Below are 22,683 nucleotides of genomic sequence, written 5' to 3'. Positions count from 1 at the left end.
CGTACGATTGTCGCGTTAAGTTGATAAAAAGTTACTCGTAAACGAAATTCGTTACTTTCAAACACAACTTGGTGCGATTCGCGTTCGTGAAACAAAGAGATACGTTCGGATAGGAAGGAAAATAAAAATCGGTATGGGGATTATCGTAGCAGCCGTATCAACCAATTACTATTCGCATAATATTCACGTGAAATGGGTTTGCTGGTTCTATCCGTTGGTAAGGTTGGTCCGGTGCAACCGTTTGACCTGTTTGACCGTGTCCAACGTTGCGTAACGTAAAACTCCATTAGGTGTTAGCTCCTCCGTTGACGGTTAAACCGTTACTCGGTCTCTGGTCGTAGGTAGAAACGAGTGGAGTGGAGTGGAATCGTCGACGTAGACCAGTGGTACATATATGCGACCGGCGGTATACCGGCGCGGCATAGAGAGAGGTATACCGCTGGAGCGGTGGTGTATCTATAGGGATTGCAGCGCCGCAGGCGCCGGCGCGAAACGCTCGCTCGCGAGACCACCTCCGCGTGGTAGGCTCATGACGTCAGCTATCCTCAGTGTGCGGAGAGCGACCGCAGTGTACACCATCTCCACGTTTTGGCAAAGAAGGCAGCACCAGCATCGTTGCTGAGCGAACGAGTTCTCTCACGTCGTACCGATCAGCTGGACGAGCATAGTGTCGTTTGTCACACACCCCTTCCCTGCCTTCTCGTTCAGGTTGTTCCTCGCCGCGATACAGACTTTGTCGATCACACGCGTGTCAAACACGCGAACTCTGGTCGCGGTGGTAGATCGAGTGCGTCGATTTGAAACGAAAAGAAAAAAGGATCGAGTTTTCTTCGCGCGGCTGACGAACCAGGCTGGCTGGTGTCTTTTCGTTGTTTCGATCGACAAGGTAACGAATCCCTTTCTTGATGAGTACGACGACGCCGTCAACAATCACGGTCGGTAGCCACGCGGTTGACGCTCTCACCGCCGGTACCAGCATCTCCGAAGGGGCTGACACCTAGCACGAGGAGCGTCTGCTGCGGAGCTAGCGGAGGAGGAACGATTCCGGGGGGACCATCTTCCCTTCTATCGTGATATAGTGCTGTTGTGGTTGTTATTGTTGTTATTATTGATATTTGATGATACACGTGCTCAGGTGTCGCGACTACTGACTACGCGGCTTACAATTTCAGATTGTCTTTTTAACGCGTCGTATAAAGATCTAATTTCACTAGTTGTCCTTCCGGTTATAAAGTGTCGTCCTATGATCGGAGTGTTTTACGATCCAAGTCGGAGGACGGGAGTATCAACGACGTTCCAACTCCTTTCCAAATCGGCCAAACGATTTCGAGGTTTGACAGATTTCGTTTAGTCGGGCTGATCGTTTACGCGAGGTCGACGACACGTGGATCCGAATCCGATCGTTCCTAGCTCACGTGGTCGTCGAACTACTACCGGCGACACCCTGATAGTGGCGCTTTAGCGATACTCACGGATGTTCCTCACGTTGAAAAGAGCTGCTCGTGATCAGTTTGAAAGTTGCCGGCTACCTGTGTGCCTGTTGAATTTTTATTGATGTTCTATAGCGACGTTGTAACATCGAACGTGATCCTGTGAGTGCCCGGCCGAGTGAAAAGAACGAAACCAAGAGGAAAGAAAAGCGAGATTTTCCTCGTCGAACGATATTTCCATTTTGCTGTCGGGGAATCGAAACGCGTGTGTGTGTTACTTTCATGTCGCGAATAGAAGGAGAGGGATGACGGTGCATCGTCGTTGTGCTGCAGACATCGTCGAAAAGGACGAAGAAGGCTCGTGAATTGCTTGAACGACGATCATCGGTGCTATAACGAGACACTAGTACCGCGTCGTTGTTTACGAGATTCTTCGTAGGATTTTTCGGATCCGCAAACACGCGGAATTAACCAGGCAGCGTGGAGCGCTCGGCGATCGTGTGGCCGCGCGCCGCGGACCTCTACCTTTACCAACCAGGTACATCAATTTTCTTTTACGAAACAGACCTTTTCGTCGAATACTCCTCTTTCCAACTCTATTCCGTTGTTCCGCGAGAACCGTGCCAGCAAGTATGCCATGACGAGTGTATTTTCTTACGATAGACGTTGATATTTTCTGTCGGGTACGACCTGTGGGAAGCGTACAAATATTTACGAAAGTTTCACTTTTCGAGGATTCTGGGAAAGTTTGCACTTTGCGATAAAATTTAGATCAACGATTATTGGGAACTTTTCTTTTAACCCGCCGTTCGAAAGTTATAATATCCGTAGCGTCGAATTCGAACGAACAATTTATGCGTCGAACTGGCATAGAAAGCCGCGTCGTCTAAAAGTTGCTATTTTTAGTCTCGTAACTAATTTGTCGAGCAGGTATCAAGCGATCAACCGATTCTGAGGAAAAAACATTGCGATGCACGGTGGCAAGTATACTCTCTCTCTCTCTCTCTCTCTCCCTCTCTCTTTCTTTGTATTTTATATCTTTCCTCTAATATATTCATACTTGCATCGCTAAATATCAATCGTTGTTTCCCTACAATCGCTGTCTTATCTCACCAGTTTCTATCGCTAAGGATGCTGTTTGTGGGAGTTGTTATAAATTATACATAAACAGGTGGAAGTAAATAGAAAAGGATACAAAACGTAAAATAGAAATAATTCGTCGTTGGTTAGCTAGAATGTCTTCGGCATTCGTCAGTCCGAATGTCACATTTTTCGCACTCGCAATAAGACGAGAACGCGCAGCTTCCAAAAAGATAGCAAAGAACTTCTTATGGTATGCCGAGCCATTCTTCAGTGCCTAAGCAACGAGCTTTCGTCGCATCGAGCGAGGGTGCATTCTTGTGCCACTACTGGATCTCCCAAGCATATCCCAAGTATGCTCAATAGGATTCATATCCGGTGACAAAGGGCGTGCTATTTTTCCGTGACGTCGCGCGTACCCTTACTTGCTCTTTTCTCTTCGCGAAACTCATCTTGTGAAACTTGGGAATGTTGCATATTGAATGGATATCCTTAGTACACGATGGCTGTCGTGTCGTATTCTAGGCTATTGCGCGATCGTACAGTGACGGAATCTTTAAAAATTTAGACGTCGTTCGAACACTTGTAGCCTACGACTCTAGTAGCATGCCAGAATTTATATGCCAAAGGGAACAATCTGATTTTAATGGAATCTTTACTATGTTTTATAAAAAGGAACTCTTCAGGTACGTGAATGATAAGTTGATAAGCTTTATTAGTCTGTCCAAATCGGAATCTGCGTAATCTATATCGAGCCATCTATACGAAACGTTACTTTAACGATAGAAAACTTTATGCAATATCGCATGGTTGTGAACAACTATGTGGACAACGATTCTTTATCTAAAATATATACTAATTTCTATGCATATCGGACAGTGTATTTTTCGTCGTAGCGATACACAAGATATTCCCTTCTTCCCAGAAGATGATTCGCGACGCGTAAGTACCGTTTATCCGTGGTTATAACAGATTCTTCCAGAGGAAGCGGTGCCAGAGTCGATCACCGAGGAATCAAATGAGTCGTAGAGGAAGGCGATTAAATTTTTGCGTGTTTGCGGTCGCGCACGGGTCTATAGCCGGTGCCACTTGAGTTTTGGTTTTGGCAGCGCTTCCAAGAGTGTTTCTCCCTTGTATTTGCAATCGAGGCAGGTTACAGCCTGACCCGAATCTTTAAGCCAGACCACGGTCACGGGATGCCCCGACTAGCAAGCACGTAGTAACCTACACGCCAGGCTGTGCCAGGAGCGTCTTCCTACCTCTCTCTTTATTTCTTTCTTTTCCTTGGCTCCTGCCTAAAACTTTTCCCCTATCCGGTCCCGTTCCCTTTCCTTTGGGTTTCACAGGGATACGCTCGACATAGGACCACAGAGATTCGATATTATACTAGTCGAAACAATATTTGTTATCTGCATCGGATGTAGAAAGGAACTTGCGAAGTAAAGATTCCACCAGCTGAAACTTTTATAACAGCGACAGAAATTTTCTTTCAATTTCTTCCAGCAAACGAGAAAGGTGTACGTTCCGCGAGAAGTATCTGCGAAAATCGTATTCTACTGTACGTAGGTAAAAGGGGTACTATGGTAGAAGCGTTTGATGAAACAAAACCACCGTGCTGTGTGTGTGTGCGAGAGAGAAAAGTATCTAAGTATTGCTAACTGGCTTGATAACGGAATTTGCGCGGTGCTGCGTTTGTCTATTTTTATCTTAATAAATTCCGGTGTAACGCCTGAAGTGGTTCCTTAGTATTCCGGACACATTTCGAACGCGATGTTGGTAAAGAGTCGCACTTGTTGGCGTCCAGGGACACGAAGATGTTGGACGTGGGACACGGAGGAGTCGGCGAAGATTCGGTGGTAGTAGCAGGGTGAGGATCGCACTCGCAGGGACACTGGAAAGCGAAGCGAGTGCGCAGTGGTCAACTCGGATGGTCCCCGGGGAGATTTCTGGACCGCAGTTCTAAATCAGGTTTCATTCCCTCGGCGAGTCTCCGGCGCCTCAACCCCTTCGCCTCGTCGAACCTGGTTCCGATATACCGTACAAAACGAACCAACAGTACGCTACAATTCCTTTTTTCTGCGCCTGGCAATTTTCTCCTACGTGCCGGATAGCATCGAGCGCGTACCCGGAAAATAACCCGAAATGAGAAAATACTCTAACAGCATGAGGTACACGTTCGGAGATAGGAAAGAGGCACTGGTAAATTTCTGCCGTTCCAGTTCAATTTTTCGAAATCGACCGGAGAAGATCGTCGTTGGAGCGAAATGGCGTCTGTCGAAGTATCATATCGTGTGTGAACGTGTTAAGTCGAAGGTAACGAGTCGACGATAGGGGAAGCAGGCTGAAGGGGTCGATCGTTCGACCGAGAGATCTGCACTAGGCACATGCATTATCGTAAACGATATCGCCCTCAGCCAGACGCGGGTTACACACATTTACGCCCTTTACGCGCTAGTGTGTGTACGCGCGAGGTGAAACAACCACACGTATTTACTTACGTACTGCGTATGTGGTAGAGAAACTTACAGAGAGAGAGAGAGAGAGAGAGAGAGAGAGACGGACAGACAGACAGACAGACAGACAGACAGACAGACAGACAAACAGACAGAGACAATGACAGAGAATACGAAAGGAGTTACACGTTTTGTCATCTAGACCTGTGCAAACAACTTGCTATGCGCCTTCGAGTACTTATCCATGACCTCGAGAATAAGTATGGATTATTTACATTCTACGCGATTCAAACAACATAACGTCTCGTGCTCTAACTTCTCTACATTGCCACTTTCATGCATTTTTCCATGTTCGATCTTTCAATTTTTATTCTACGTTTTACACGTATGTAAATATACATGTTGTATAGTTCGACTTGTCAATGGTGAAACTCGTAATTCTTTTGTTGTAATATTGCCAAGTAACTATTAAATGAAACGTTAGCGCATAAGAAACAAAAGATACGTATCAAAGATATATATATATATATATTTTTTAATTCTCGAATAGAAGTTTTAAACTTTATTTCCAAATTGATTTTGTGCTTTTAAACATTTTCAAGAAAATGATTTTTACGTTAATATTTTCTCGTAATAATCGTTGAAATTTTGCGCGTACGGGAAACGAAGGAGATAATTTTGCGAAGATCGGCGTTTGAAATTGAAACAGAAATGGCCTTTGTACCCGTCTTATCTGAACGCCTTTTGCAAATCTACGCGAATCTACGCAAATCTACGGTGTGCTTGTTGGCGCGAGTGGCACGTATATTTCAGCGCGAAAGTTAGGAACTACTGTCGCCTTTGTACCATTATGACCAGAATATTACAGAAAAAGATACTCGCCGCTCTCTTCGTATCGTAGCAGTATATGCAACGTAATGGCGACCTATACTGCAACATCTATAAACATAGATCAAGCTCAACAATAAGGCACCGGTAAGCGTATTGACATTTTATACTTCCTAGCAGCCGGTGACTGGTTGCCTGGGCGATCGTTGGAGCGTTACTCGAACCGCAATACCATCAACAGATGGAAGACGTAGCATTTTCTTCGCGATTCTCCGCACGACGAAATGCTAATAGACGTAAACAGATACCGCAGGAACGTTTATGAATCACTACGATCGAAGGAATCGGCCGGGAAACGGCAATTTGATCGCCTTTTACCGAGAAAAAGAATCGTCCTCCTTTTCGTTGAAGCATCTAAAGCAGAAGTCGTTCTTCGTTGTGTTACGTACGATAACGTTGAAAAAGGCGCTTCTTTTCACGACCTGGAAATTTGATGGTCGATGAACGAGTGATCTATATCACCATCTATTCCGAGATATCGTTGCTTAATTACTGTAGCTAGTCGACAAATAAATAGTAGAATAATCAAATTTGTTGGATCGACGGAAGGAGAAGTCTGTAACTAGGAGATTGTTAACCTGATTCTAAAGCGTATGGCTGATATTGGGTTAATACGGTGAAAGTCCTCGGAGAGAACTCCCCTCTGAATTGTGTTACCGGAACAGCGACGTCTGAACGTAACGCCTCGTTCCACTTAGCTGGGTGCGTAACTACGACAAGTAGATATAGTCTGTGTATAGTCAGACGTGACGTGTCGTTCAAACACGTTGCGCCCCTATTATTTTCCTCCACTCCGTACGTTTTACATAAATAGCTTTATTCGCGTATTGTAAACATGTCTTCAAACTTTCACGGTAATAACATTGGAATTAAGCAGGGACATATAGAATCGTACGACGTGATATCAGCGTCTAATCATTTTTTGTTACATAAGTATTTTCACCTCATTTATTTACGTTTCTAGTATGATATTTTGTGTTCAAACGTTGTTTGTATGGACATTTTCTGTTCAAACGTTTGCAAATCATTTTCTAAATCTAAAAGTAGCACTATCTTCGTTTGTCCCAAAGACTTCGGTACGTTCTAGTACCGACGAGGAAAGCTACATTTTTATCACAGTCACGTACAGCGTTTAATTTATGTCAGACTTCAGCCGAACCATTATTTCACTGGTAACCTTAATTTTAAAGCAACTAGATTATCCAGCGTTATCAAAATAGTAAATTTAATTGCGTGACAGTTGCCTGAAAATTCGGACACGAATAGTTTATTCAGCGCGATTGCGAGCAATAATTACGCGTATTTTCCTGTTAAACAAAGTTTACGTCGCTACGTTTTAATAACGGTCTATGAAATTACAATTCTTCGAATGTTTGAATCGTTCGAAGAGAGTTTGGAAGGAAGTTGCACGATATCTACACGTGAACTACATTTTCGCGTACGAGCGAGCGATTTTGAATACCTTCTTTCTGACTTTCCCCCGCATATCGTTTCTTATCGTATTTATCCCTTCGATAGCGACTTCCGTGCCAGCTACTGTATTTTGTTTTTCGCGTGACGATATTGCATATCACGGAGATACGTCGAGAAGGGCTAGAGGAGTCGATGGAAATGCAAAGAGGAGGAAAGAAGGGTGTGAAACTTTCAACCACACAGATGAAACTGCGAGGGTTCACGCTCTCTCACATCAAAAGCAATTTACACGATTATTGTCTAGTGTCTTCGATGCGCCTTAATCAAATAAGCCATGCTACGTCGACGACGCTGGAAAATTGAGACATCGAAGATACTTTGAATCGTCGTACTTTGAAACGCACAACGCGGAAAATGTTCTCTCGCTTGATCCGACGCCATGCATATACAACGAGACAAATAGATTGCGCCGCTTCTTGCTCGATATGCAAACGAAAGAACAAAGATTCTCGATCCGCGACTTATCACGGGATGGTACGATATCCGCGTAAACGCAAGAATTTCCAAATATCTCGAGCAGCGGGTTTTATTTCAAATTTCTGTGAAATTTTCTCTTTCCCCCTATCGAATAACCTAAAGTAGGCAAATATTTGCGATGGAATATTGCAGCGAGTACTCAATTGTGACGATTTTCCCTAAAAAGAAAGACGAAATCAAACGCGTAAACGTACGATGATATTTACTCGGGGTAGAATTTCTATATAAAAAAAGTAGTTGGTAATAGGGGAAAGTTTCACACCGTGCAGTCCTTCAGCTGTTCGCCACGTCAGATTCGTTAACGTTGGTCTGGGAAATGTTTTCAAATACCGCAACTTGGAATAAGCTACGACCACCACCGCGCTGGTGGAAACAGTGCCAAAATCTCAAGAGAAACGCGCTCGCGTCCTCTCGTCTACTCTTGGCTGCAGCGCAACCCGCCTTCCCGACCATCCCTTGTCGGCTCCCTTCGCTTTGTTATGTTAATTGTTTCAAACTCGGGGCATCATAGCTACGTTTATTTTCCATTCTCGTCGCCTTTCTCACCTTCGTGGCGCTCTATACAGCCGCAGCTTTCGAATACGAGCCTGTTCAAACTTCTCTTTCAGCCTTGCTCCTCGTTCTGTAAATGCTCTATGGCACGCTGTTTAATTAAAAGAATCTACGATAATCGAACTTTTCCCTCTACTTTTCGAGTAGATAATTAGAAGATGGCAAACAGCCGGTCGAAATTAGCAGTCGCCACTGATGATTCAGCAAGCTAGTTCCCCACGGTTCGTAATGTTTTTACGATTCTAACCAATCGAGAACGTTTCAGGAGGAAGCTTTTCTTTAAAACACGAAAAAGGAACTGGCAGCCGTACTAATCGATGAAAGGGTTTCTGCATCCGTGACTGTAATTAAAATATTGTACACAGTATATATAGCAATGGGAAGGGGGGAGGGGCAGGGGGAGAGAGAGACAGACAAAGGGTCGGAAGTATTAAGGCGGGATTCGTGGCTCTTTTCTACCGCGCCCTTTCACCCACCTTTTCATCGACTGACTTTTCATCCCGTCTGCCTGAGTCTGACTGTCCTCTCATCATAGCGGCAGCGGCGACGTTGGTGACGCTGGCGCCTTGCATATTTTAATGTCAGTCCGGCGGAATGTAGTGAAAACTGTTATTACAGTTTTAATTAAACGAAAATTATATCGTTTCATACATTTTTTATGCGAGTCTGAGCGCGCTGGAGCATGCTGACGAATTCAGGCTAACCGTACTCGCTGCGTCACCCTTGCTATAGTCGCGTACCGTTAATCCCTATGTTTTCTGTTTCGAATATTATACAACGAACATGTGCGTTCCTCCGAGAACTTTCGCCGTTCCGCTAACTTCTACGTGGAAAATACGCGATCCGTCGGCAGTTTCCTCGAATTTCACATCCGCCGCGTAAATAATACCGGCCAAAGAGCCGAGAAACCGATGAATTTTTAAGCGAAACGCTTCTGTTTACTTCTGTAACGGTTCAGTGATAAATACTCGCCATCGTACGAACCGGTGTATCCATCGGCGAATAATTCTACGTTTGGCCGATAATCGTTCGATGAATTTCAAATGTAAGACGGTTGGCGTAGCTAGCAAGGCCGAAAATTTAATAACGTTAAGACCGCCATGCACCGGGCGATATATCACACGCGTTACGTTGCCGGAAGATCTTTCATCTTTAAATGGCTACGCCCCGATATGTCTTCGCGCATATACGAACCTCTTACGCGTGGTATGCGAAGTACGGCCGGTATTTATGTTGCGACGATAAATTCAACCAACGTCTCAAAATGAGGTTAGAAATACGCGAGACCGCTTTCTCATGCATACCGGTTTTTATCTCGTCGGACAATTTACGCGACGATTTTCTTTATAACAACCAACAATCCTATCTTTTGTTTCATTTACGTTCCTATTATTATGTCGATATCCGAGTTAAACGTGTCTGAATTTTCCTTCCTAATGTCGTATGTTTCTCTGCAAAAGTATACCGCATCAACCATTTCCTGCGAAGCGATTACAAACTACGACAGAATTTGTTTTTTTAGTACTTTAAGCTTCCGTTGAAACCTTTATACGACAAATGTGTTCCATTTCTCCAAGCATTCTAGGGCAATAGGATATTCCACTTATTCCTATTTTTAACGCAACGAAACATGCTTTACTTTATGGTTACAGATAATTGCCAGATGAATAAATACAGATACCATAATTATGGCTTTCTAAATCAATTTGGACAGGCGGACACGCCATTGTATCGTGAATCGAACGTTTTTCAACTGAACAATATTTTTGCTCGATAGATTATGTTTCAGGTTGACTTTATACTCGTCGTATTGATATTGGTTTCTTGTATTTTACAAGGTGGGAAAGGTAGACAGGGATACTGCATTCTGTAGACCGTTTAGGGAAATGTAGGAGGCCCAGGTGCGTTCATCCTAGCTCGTCTCGTTAATTCAGATCGTGGCTTCTTGGACGAAATTTTGCCGTAATTTGAAAGCCCCGTAACACGGGTACAGGAGCTTGCTAAGGCGTGGTGTTCGGTCAGTCGGTTTCCCTAGTCTTCTATGGAAAGGTTAGGCTCTCTCTCCGTCTCTGTATCCCTTTCCTTTCCTCTCGTCTCTAGGTCTCCCGTTCTTTCTAGCGGAAGCAAGCAACTCCTTTGGCCTTTCCTGTAAAGGGTGACCTGACCGCAGGATCTCGGGCTCTCGCTATCGACGTTGCTTGTGCACCGGTTCTACAGAGAGAAGGGTAAAGGAAGGCATGGTTTGCTTCGCAGCTTCGTGTCGGGCTACCCAATGGATAGCCTGGCTAGCACCAAAGATGTCAGCACGGCATAATATTATCCCAAATGTCCCCTCCCCCTCCAGTTCGGAATTTACTCTGAAATACATAAGTTTGCGGTTTCCTAACACCAGCGATACTTCGACTTGGAAATCGTTCGTGCAAATTACATGTTGATATTTAATCGTTGTGCGCGCAATCGGTTGTCGACGAACGAAATCAGTCGTCTATCGCAAAATTAACCGGAGGGCAGACCATGCCCAGGACCGAGTATTGATTTTACCAAACAAACGTGTAATATTATTAGCCTTGGCAAATATTAAATTTAAAGAATGTTACGATAATTTGAGGAAAATTTGATGGTCGGATAATCAATTTCTTGATAAAGGCACAGATTTCAAAACAAGTTATTTAATATTTGTGATATTATTAACTTTATATTTAGATAGCGGAATTATCGCGCATTTCTCTGTTCTAAAAGGATAATATTTGATTTGAACGGAACGCTAAAGCCGTAAAAATAGTATCTGAGCAATTTACTTGCCTCTATCGCGAACATCGTTCGATTGATAGAAAAAAGTCTGCCAGTTGATAAATTTGACGATATATTTTTGATAAAGTGTTCGGTCGAAGCAGTTTCGAAGAAGCTTCTGTAGCCTGCTAATTCGATCTGGATTTATTCGAGCTACGATAGGAGGCGAATAAATCGTGCGAAAGCAAGCAAGCTTTATCGCGATTATTTCATATCAAGCGTAAAGTACGTGTCAATTGAATCGAACGCGATCGCTCGAAGAGAGTACGGAATTTGGCGCGGTATCGAAGGTAAGATGTTGAGATAAAAGTGCGGATTATTGGAAAGTGAGAATGCGGGTTTGTTTCGAAGCAACGTGTCGTGCGCACAGGTCTGTAGGGCGTATTATCTCACCCGCAGTTCAATAGGCTGAACCGAAACAAAGGGACCACGAAGCAAAATAATGCGAACGTTTCAGGGACCAGGAGCTAACTGAGAAAAGGGATCTCGACGTGGTCGTACGTGTACACGGCATCGTGCGGGTGTTTGTAGAAGTTTCAGAGGTACGTGTTGGTAAGCCTGGGCCCGTGTGAGTGGAAAATGAGGAGGACTACGTGAGGGTGGTGTGCCCACGAGCAGTGGAAACAATGGAGGAAATAAAATAAAGCTTTGGACGAGGATAGAGGGAAGAATCGCGCGCGAGAGAGAGAACAAGTCGGACCAGACCACTTTGGTTCAAGATAAAGCAAGAAGGGAGAGGAGAATTATGAGAGAAGGATAGGTTTGCGAGGAGGAAGAAAAAAACGAAACTCGTTCATTCGTTTATCCTCGCTGCTACTTCTTTTCGTCGCTACGGAATTGTATTTATGTTAATAGAGGGAGCGTGTAATAATGCCGTTCGTACGATAACTCTATATTGGTTTCTGCCGAATGATCCCTGCGATGGGGCACGAGAAAAAAGCACGGGCGGTCCGTTGATTCGGCGGAAATGTTATTGGAGGAAACAAAAAGGAAAAGAAAAAATAAGCAAAAAGAAAAAAGAGGAGGAAGAAAAGAAAAAAAGCGCCCCTCACGAATCCAACGGTAAACGGCTGCAAGTGGCAAACACGGTTTACGTGCCACACCGCTTTACTTTCAATTCCACTTTCAAACTTTTCCAGCCGCTACGCCGTTCTCAAATAAACGATATCAGACCGCCTATTTGTTTCTCGGCGAGACACGACATTCGTGTGGCACGTTTTAATGCGGTAAGAAGATATTCCTAGACACGCATGTCTCTGACTTCGTTATTCGAAATGGCGGTATACTCGCGATGTAACGTGGCGCAAATTAACAGCACGGTATTTATAATAGAATTCACTTACTTCTCACGATCGCAAAGATACCGTAGCTCACCGAGTAAATAGATTTTGCCGGGGCGACTTGCTCCAGTTAGTTGGCTCTCATTTTGGTTTCGTTCGAGATTACGTGTTCACCGTAAATGTTATTAAGATCGTACGATATTTCCTAGTTAATAGCGCAAAATGTGCGCGGTGCTCGGACAAGGACTACTATACCGACGTTATATTCCCCGTGATTCTACCCACACTTTTTTGTAATTTAGTTGGTTCGATCAGGTTTGCCAGATTAAGTCTCTTTTCAGCCTTCGAGTATAACAAAAGGATTTGCATTTTCAGGCGCGCGCGACCGCGTGCTCGAACCGAGGAAAGAAAGCTAGGACGGCTTAAAAATAAAGGATCGAAGGTGGGACGAATACGAAGGACGAATAGAACTAAATCCGGGCGACGACCCCTCTTACACATAAGCCTACCTCCTCTTTTTCCCTTGCTTACGTCACCGGCATAATCAGCCGTGGCGCCGATTAATCTGTTGCCCGTCCAGCTATCGCTCTCCCTTGATTTCGCTCTGAACGATACCGTGTAGGGCTAGGACAAGGTCTACTCGTATATCAAAGTGTCTCGTCTTACCAGAACAACGGTTGCTTGTCAAAATCCGTAATCCCCGCGCATCACTCGTGCCTGCTTAACGACAAGTCGACGTGAATCACCGACATCGGTAAACTCTAACGTGTTTGTTAATTAGTCGAGGTGTAGAGCATCGTTTCTGCACCGAAAACTGAAATTTCAATTATCGTTAGTTTCAGAAATACCTTGTATTCCCGATTAGAATAATCGATAAATCTAATCGATGGAGATCGCTTTTTAACATCTTCTTTATTTTTGATATTTGATAAATGCATATTTATACGAAACAAATGTACCTGGTATCGATTTTTATATCGTATTTTCGTATCGTAGATTCTATGCCCAATTTAAAGTTGATACTATAACGTTCGTGAAATACATACATGGACAGCGGCGATGTATTTCTTTCTCAGTTTCCGTACCTATAGTTTCGTTCGGTTTTCACATTCGTAAAGGATAAAGTGCAAAAATGTGAAGTAACTGTTCCATATTTTTCCTCGAGGAAAGTTACGAATAGAATATGGTCGAATAAATAACTCATTGTCAGAGTCGGAAAATATGGGAAAGTTCAGAAATATTCAGCGGTTGCATATTGGAGTTTCGGTTGTTTCTATCTAGGTTGCACTTACATTTTCGCTTGAATTGTGAATTACTCGATGAAAATGGTATTATTATCTACATCGTTTTCTAGGTGACACGCAAAATAAAACACGTACACTTTCGTACTTGCAATTTCGTAGGATGATGGTGGTAAAAGGAAATTTTCGCAAATTTCTCGCAAGTTCTTTGTACTTTGACAACGTGTATTTACGCGTTTCGTTTAATTAATCGAACGCTATATCCCGTGTGAAATTTTCACGAATGGAACGGAAAATTGATACGATGAGAAATGAACGTCATAATGTAATAAGAGGTAATTCATGTTTGCAGATGGGGGTAGCTTATTTTTACGATATTGCTAATTGGAATTAGTAGTATACGAATAGCGAATAAGAAATATTTGTAAGAAGATATAGAAGCGCTATTTAAGTAAGTTTCGAAGTTACGCGCACGGAATTTTGCTACTGGATTTTACTATCGTGAAAATCGAGTTTTAGAGAAAAGTCGTATGAGAACGGTTTCGGTCTTTGTTCGTCGTTTCTTGATTCGACGGTTTTTATAACGAAATAAGTTGAGGAAGTTAGGTTTGCAAAAAGCTGAAAGTCGAAGAAACGAATATCTTAAAGGAATAAGTAAAATTTAATCGGTGCGTTGTTCAATTCCGTGATTTCCATTCGGTGGAATATTCTTACTGAAACCTAGACCGATGATCGGTCCCTATGTAGCAACAGATTTTCCATCCTGATCGCTACCTGGAAAACCACAGATCCTGCACGGTCCCACGGATACGGCCACGCCCTACTCGCCAACACGATAGCGCGATTTCATACGCGTTTGAAGTTGGTTTGAGGCCAGACCGATGTCGGGAAAGGTTGGCTGGCCAGCCAGCCCTGGCCTGCCGCAGTCGGCCGGCCGTGCGCGGCAGTCCGCTTTTTGGCGAGCGACCGGACAGAAATGTTGTTTAGCTTGATTGAACTTTCAGCGCGGGGGTCCACTCTCAAAGCACGCTGCTTGCCACCCCCGCCCTCCCAATGTCCCCTGCCGTCCCCTGTTGTCCCCTGTCGTCCCCTGTCGTCCCCTGGTTGCTTGCTCTCTTATCTATACCCGCGTTTCTCTGCGTTTCTCTGCCTCGCTCTACCACACTCGTCGACTGGCCGATCGGTCGGCCCTCTTCCTCCTCTTCCGCTTTTCTATCTTTTTCTCTTTTGCGTTGAATCTTGCCTGCGTCCTGTCTCTTTGCTTCCGCTTTTCCACGAAAGCTCGAGTATCCACATCAGCCGGCGCGGTGCTCTTGGCTTTGCCGCGCTCGCTCTGTGCAGCTTGTTTCAGCGTTCCATGCCTCGTACACCTGCACGATTTACTCTGGTAACGAGAAACTGAAGATTCTCGATCACGTTCACCGGAGTGTGTATTCGAATGCTTTCGGCGAATCGTTTCAACGTTGAAACAGGCACGATTGCTGAGATCGGTTCTTACGATCGATAAATGGTGACACATTGTCGATCTCATCGTCGTTCAAGAAGAATGGTAAAACTCGGGTAATCGGTCGAACACGATTCTCCGACGGTATTGAATTGGTATTGGAATATACGTTTCTGTTCGCGTGGAACGTGTACACGCATTTGTATGCATTTATATATGTATACAGACCTGCCATAAACGTATATTTCGAGCGAATTCGAAAGAACGAGACTGACACGCGATCGCTAACTCTGGCTGTTTTATCGCGGAAACCTCGTTAATTTGCCTCTCTTGCGCTTCATTTTTTTCTTCGTCGAGCTAACATACTCCGTAACGAAGCCTCAGACAACCAAGTTCCTTTTCTTCTCTTATTCGTCACGTAGTGCACGCTAGACGCGGTTCTTTCGAATCTCTTACACGTGAACCGCATGCTTTATGCTTACCACGGAGAACGAACCTCGTCGAAAGGGCACGGGAAAAAATACGGACTCTGAATATTTCAGTGAAATTCTTTAAGATTCTCGCACGCCGATAGGAAAAAAAGCCTCCCGCCATCCGATGCTCGCATTATATGGGTTAGCCCGTTGTTCCTGTCGTTCTAGAGGAGGCGTTCTCTCTGGCAATCAGAAGGAGCTTCATTGGTTTACCGTTACAGAGACGTCGAGGACGACGACAACGACGACAACGACGACAACGGTATCCTTCGTTCTGAATGCTATTTATCCGGGAGCAAACAACGCGACCGTCCGCCTCTTCATGGGTGTGCGTTAACGCAAACGGAACGAGAAGCGGCTCGCCAAGATCAACGGCATTCATATTGAACGAGGCGCAGATTCTGAATATTCATGCCACCGTGTAGGGGCGAACACCGCCGCCGCGACGGCAGGACGTAAAGAGGAGATAGAGGGGACAGACGAACTTAGTTCCCGGTACGGAAGGGCAAAACGCGCCTTAATGCCTCGGTGATGTGAGCAAAACACGTAGTGCGGTTTCTACCCACACGCGGCTACAGCGTCGCGTCGTATAACGCCGCCCGTGTACAGTGTACAGGGTGTCCGATAACCTTTTGGTCCCTGCCTAGTCCTTACCTCGTCTTTGCGCCGGGGATACACTTGCTCTAAACCTTCTACCGTCTAATTGATATTTACCCTTTCTGATCCTATCCATCGTCTCCTTACTTCTTTATCCGTGTAAACGAATAACGTTCGAGCGAAGCACTTTTACGAGTTAAATTTCAATTATCGTTGGACGTGGTTCACGGACGTTGATTGTGCCAGCGCTAATAAATGAAATTTCATTTTCTGTAACCGAGGTAACGTTTGAGCGAGCTTGTTAAAAGAGACGTCTCTGGCTGATATTCACGATGCCATATCGCGGATCCATTGTACCCGAAGACTTTGGAGTTAACCCCTGGCTTCAGATTTATAGGAGAGACTGGCGAGCGAAGGCTGAGGATTATCGAGCCTCCCTTTACTACATACGTACGTCACCATGCATACACGTCCTGGTGTAGAGGGCTAAAATTATCTATTGATTTTGAATGGGTGGCCACCATGGCGGATTAGGCTGACCAGCAGGTTGCGGTGATTGAGGCTGTGTCTGGCCTTCTGCCCCAGCCGTCCGCCAGCTTTATCATGCCCTCCTACCATTGGCGTGGAACACGTGTAATCAGCCGCCGATCAGCCAAACATGAGGGCCGAGCTCGCCGCATATTATTTTGCGGTCAGCCACGGCTTACGAGTAGACGCGAAAAATTTATGGCCCAGCGAGGCTCCACTGAAAGAGAACAACGGCCGCGATCAAATATCGCGCAAAAAGTTGGAGCTTTCGGGGCTCGAGTTAGATTAAGTTGGAAACATATGGATACTCCGTATGGAACTTCCTTACACGCAAGCACTTTAATCAAAACCTTTATCGAGTGAAACTTGGGTTCTTTCGAAAGCGATCGTACCGGAGTTGTAGTTGTGGAACGGTAATTTATGAACATTAATCGAGATTAACTCGACCGGATAAGAGAAAAAGCTGAAGCTCGCACGTCAGTCGTGTAAAATATTTAACGGCTTTTACGTATATATTAGATCGTCGTCTCGGTAAACTTCTTTTTTGAAAGTATTCGCGCGAATAGGAACGTGCTAGAGAGAGGGAGAGAGAGAGAGAGAGAGAGAGAGAGAGAGAGAGAGAGAGAGAAGTGAAAATCGACATTGATCGTGCGAAATAACCAAATTTGGTTTTAGGAAATTTTGGAGAAATAATCGAGAAAAGGAGCAGGAAGGAAAAGACAGAGGCAAGTAAAGGCCCGACAAACCATAAAAGACGAAATTATTCGAGGAAAGCGAGATCGGTTTGCGAGGTTGTGCGGTGGAAAACCGTCCTCTGATTTATCGAGCAAATTAAAGAACTTTCTAAGCGGCATTCCTAACCTTTCCTATCCTCGTTTCGCAAAGTGGCTTTAATTAAAAGACCATAAAGAGTCAGCTAGCTGCGCATAACAGTGGCGGAAGCTCACGTGTGAGGAACCTAGTGCGAAGAGTAGTGCGGATATGGACGACGAAGGGGTATGGGGTGTCTGGAAAAGCACGACCGCTCCTTTCATGTCCGCTCCGTTGCTGTAACAGGCTAGGATGAAGGTAGTTGGTTACGGATGGACTGGGTGGCGTTGCTTGTGGAATCGTGGGAATGATAGAGGGAGGAAAGGGGCACGAAGGTGGCGAACGAGGGAACGAGCGAAGTAAGTTGAGCCGGTTATACACGGTAACTCGCTTCCCTAATTATTTCTACCTCGGTTTGCGAGTAACGGCTATATAACAGGATTCCATTGTTTAACTGTTAATTTTTGCGGCGTGCGACCATCACGGCCGTCTAACAGCCGTGGCACGCGAACCACGCCGGCGATTCTCCCGTTTTCCTTTGCCTCCACTCTTTCGCCGCAACGCCAGTCCCAATTATTTGCCTCCGCCTCCTTTCGAGAGAACTCTATCGTTCACGACGAGCCGCTCTTGAATCTCTTATGAGCCCATCCACCGGCGAATACCTTCCTCGCCAAAGGCGCAGCCACCAGAAACTTAGCTTATACGGATGAACGGTGCGCATCTTCTCGTATTCTGAAAGCTGCATCAAAAGGCCGGGTAAACGAAATCGGCGGCTCGTGTCTACATTCGCACTTGACTCGTGAAATTAATTTTACACCACCGGTTCCGGATTCTCGGGTCGATATTTACCGAATCGAACCGATCCAATTTCTAACGATTTCATAATTAATCGTTTTCACTGGAAATTTTTACACACGCACATTCTTACGCGTTACACGTATTTGTTACGATAATGTTCGACTGTGTTCGCGAGAAGATGCGTCTGCGATGTGACTCGTCAACGAAAGTCGTAAATTGTCGTCTCGATTAGTATCGGCACGATACGAATCAGCCGATTCCCTACTTCCATTACGACGATGAGGATATTTGGATAGAATCTGACACAGGATTTTATAGTTTAATATAACTATATATTTCACGAACAACACCTTCCAAGACTGAATGTGTGAATAAATGTTAAGTTTAAGCGGAATGGTGTCTTACACGGAGAACCGAGTGTAAGTGAAGTATCGATGATGCAGGAAAGGTGAAAACTTGAGATGGGCGTGCCTAGAACATGGGACAAGCGGATTCGTCAATTACAATTTTCGGTAAAGAAGTAGAGATAGCGGTGATCGCTGCTAATTGGTTGGAAAAACCGATAGAAAAAATGAAAACTAATCGTCCCCAAACCGAATGTCGAATGTAGTAAAGGCTCCTTAGGGATTATTGCTTTTCCAAGTGAATACGTCAAGTAAATCGGAGACAGAAAAATAAAACTGGAGAAAGATATGTGGCATCTTTAGAAAATTAGAAATTGCCATTCTCGAAAGGTTGTTGTGGATGAAGAGATGGACGAGTGTGTAATGATCGATGGAACCTGCTGAGCAGTATATAGATATAGGACGTCAGAATCGCTGATACCGAAATGAGAAAGCATTATACATATTCGTCTCTTACTAAACGATGTCACTGTTTATTCGGCCACAAAAGTATCTGGCTTCTCGCTTTCACGGATCTCTTACTCGTTCTCTGATCTGTTAATCAAACTGCTTCATATACGTATGTAACTTTGATTGTACATGGAATGGTGCTCTCGCTAGAAAAATCAAAAGGAGAACACTCGCTGATCAGACGTTGTTTCGACATCAAGGTGTGTGTATGTGTGTGTGTGACTGGTTTGAAATCTGTCTTATATTCTGATTTCTGATTCACAGATATAGTGATTGGGCCGACGAAACAACGCGCGGTGGCTTCTCCTTTCACACTCTCGTGCGAGAGAATCAGCCTGTATGACGTACATATAGGATAATATTCAGTAGTGAAATATCTTTGAACGTAGTTTTTTCTCGTAGATCAGTAGCCGGTAAAAATCGAAATTTGGGAACGCAATGTCGACACAAGATATTCCGGTAGTCGAATGAAATGCGAAAATGTTAGCGTGGAAAGTGCAAATACCAGGAGTTTTTAGGATAAAATATCTGGTACTTTCTTCTTTAATAAGAAAACCAGGCTGTAGCGAGAATGGAAAGAGGTGTTCTTTCGGTCGTCCATGTCCCGTGGGGTAGGTTGCTGCCGCGTATACCTATCTACTCTCTCTTTCTCTCTCTCTCTCTCTCTCTCTTCCTCTCTTCTGTTGGAAGAGCGGTAGCAGAAGACGGAACGAGATAGAACAGCCACGGGATAGGACGAGGCGTGTTGGTTCGAATAAGAGACAGATCTATAGCAGCGAGTTACGGGGGATGAGGGAGGAAAGCAAGTACAAGCAAGCAAGGCAGCAAGCAAGCAGGCAGCGAAACGTTACCTATAGTAGTAGTAGGCCGTGGCTGTATTGATCAAGACGAGGCGGGACGGCGGTAGCCTCCTACGCTTCTATTTCCGTTGTTGCCCCTGTTCTTGCCTCCTCGCGCTTTCGAGAAAACCCTCGTTCCTTCGGCCCCTTCTTTCACGGCGGCCTTCCTTTTTTCGGTTCTCTTTGCGAAACCTTCGAGTTTCTGCAGCTACGAACAGATCACCACCATCGCCGGCACACCGACACCAGACGCGCGGCAAATCTTCCATCATGGGATAGTTGGAAGCCGCATCGAGTTCCAGGGATCCACTCATTTTCGAATCTATCCCCGCGGCGCTTGGCACGGAGTTGGATTACCGGGTTCTCGCTTTTCTTCTCCTTTTACTTCTTCTCCCTCTTCTTCTTCGTAAGACCTTTATTTTTCTCGTCGCTTTTGCCGTTTTGTCGTATTAGAGATCTCGCGGTTGTATCGCTTCTCCGATTGCGAGAAAGTACGCAGATTCCAAGCATCCTACCATTTGCCGTTTCATATCCATCTGATCGTAACCGTTAGTTTTTAGGCGGAAATCGATCATTTCTATTTGTTTGGCGGAGTCGAAAAATTGTAAGTTTTCAAATTTTTTATAAAAACTGTGAACGAAGAACAGGGGTATTCTTCTGACGTAGAAAAGAGCAAAACCGCTTGCCCGGATATGAAAGAAGTTAATATGTGAAAACGCGACCAGTATGTATATATAGCGAGTAAGTGGTATTCGAGCAGACGGAGTCGAGGACTATTTTACGCTCAGCTGCTCCATCGTATCTCATTTTTCCTTCCGCTTTCCAGAGATTTTGTAACTTTTAACTGCGAAGCATTCGACTATATCTAACTGAGCCTCACGTCGTCTTCTTAATACGACGCGAAGCGTGTAACTGTTGCTTCCTCTTGTCGTTTCTGTTTCTTGATTAATTTTAGTAGTCGCGTAACATTTGCTGTAAGAAAATTTTAGGGTGGAAATATATTGTAACGTTTTTAAATTGCATATATATAAAATTTGTCTAAACGTTACGTTCCTTTGGGTAGCGGGGAGAAACGAACGCGTGTTTTATACGGTATACATCGATAAAACGTAATCTCGAAGTTGAAAATAGTTTCGGCCGCGTTGCACACTGGATTTAACAGTAATGACGTTATCGTTAATGCCATCCGTTGTGGAACAGGAACACAGAGTTGAGTGGAATTTTTCCGCGGAGGCCAGGAGAAACGTTGTTATCTCGGTCGATGTCGCGCGAACGAGAGACCAGAGACGAGGAAAAAGTGCATATAGACGCGTGCGCACGCACGATACCGAGCGATGCCGTGCGGGGGTGCGAACCAACGAGTTTACGTTTCACCCGTTACGGATCGAGTAAATGTAGGGAAAGATGAGGGATTGCGGTTTCCAGGCTGGACAGGGGGTGACGGAGCCATCGGAAAGGGGAGAGGGAAGAGGGAAAAGGGTAGAGAAACATCGGAGAGAGATAGAAAAAAATTCTGCGCCCTCCACATGTCCGTCCATGCGTGACGGTGTGCGTAGCTCGTATATTTATGCGATACATTACGTATTCGGGTAAATGACACGTGACTTGATTTACTGGCACTGACGGCAACGGAATAAAATCCAGCCAGATGGATCTGCGCGATTTCTGAGCAACTCCCTTGATGTCTGCTGTAGCGCAGGCGTACTGTATCTGAATTTTAATCGTCTGCTTCCGGTGCTAATTAATCACTCCGTCGGGCTTACCCATGTTTGATATATTCCTTTCGTCGCGATTAATTTTTTACCCGGCAAGTAGACTCCGTTCACCTTTTACAGTGATTTATAAACGAACGCTCGCATACGTGCGCACGCAAGCCATCCAAATCCGTACATGTGTATGATGAACGGACACTGTTCCCATGGATTCATATTTTTCGCTATAAAATACTTCTCCGCGAATACAATTTTGGAAAAAAGAATTCCCCGCCTATCGTAAACTTTGCCTTTTCTTCTTTATTTGTCAAATGCAGAGGAAACACCGAACCAGCCGTGATTATCGCGCTTTATTATAGTTACAGTGAAAAGTGTTTAGAAATATAATATGTCACGCGAAACGTAACTCTCTATCTTTTGGTAAAGTTACGCGTCAATTGTTTTCAGTTTTATTGGCTCGCGTGCAAAGTGGGGAGACCGAATAGAAATGCAGCGTCAGCGTAATAAACAATATGCGTGTTGCGTTGCGCTTGCAAAATTGCAGAGCAACGTGCTATGTAACACAGATAACGATATTGAGAATTCAAGAACGGTTTCGACAACATTATAATCTAACGTTATAGACGTTAATAGTATCCCGAACGCTATTTACCAAGCGTTTCGCATTAGAAATTACGATACAGGTTATCGGGTTTATTTAGCGTAAGCCGGTATTAAAAGTAATATATAGAAACTCGTACTCTTTTCACGATATCATCGGTGCGCGCAACTTACGATTAGTTGTTACGGTAAAGATGGAAGCTACGTACATATATTTCCAATTTTTCTCGTCAAAAGGTTATTTTTTACATTTCTATCGCACGGCGTGAAAAATATACGAAACAATGTCGGCACTTGGGAAAATTGTGGCAGCTCGTTGGAGCGGTGCACGGTATACTGCGTCGGAGAATTCAAGCGGGGAGGG

The 22,683-nt window shown here is 44.6% G+C and overlaps 1 protein-coding gene across 1 annotated transcript in view; it reads left to right on the top strand.

The window, feature by feature from the left end:
- The first annotated feature begins 565 nt into the window (after positions 1-565).
- The window catches only part of bru3 (CUGBP Elav-like family member bruno 3), a 561,536-nt gene continuing 539,418 nt past the window's right edge, over positions 566-22,683 (top strand). Inside the window, exon 1 of the mRNA XM_069122357.1 lies at positions 566-1,968. The gene's annotated coding sequence lies outside the window, so the exon portion shown is untranslated. The remainder of the gene's footprint in view (positions 1,969-22,683) is intronic.

This window comes from Bombus flavifrons, chromosome 10, assembly GCF_040668555.2.
Source record: "Bombus flavifrons isolate JBK064 chromosome 10, iyBomFlav1_principal, whole genome shotgun sequence".
Classification (NCBI taxonomy): domain Eukaryota; kingdom Metazoa; phylum Arthropoda; class Insecta; order Hymenoptera; family Apidae; genus Bombus; species Bombus flavifrons.
Note: the sequence above shows the minus strand (reverse complement) of the source record. Positions and strands in the feature narration are given on the sequence as shown.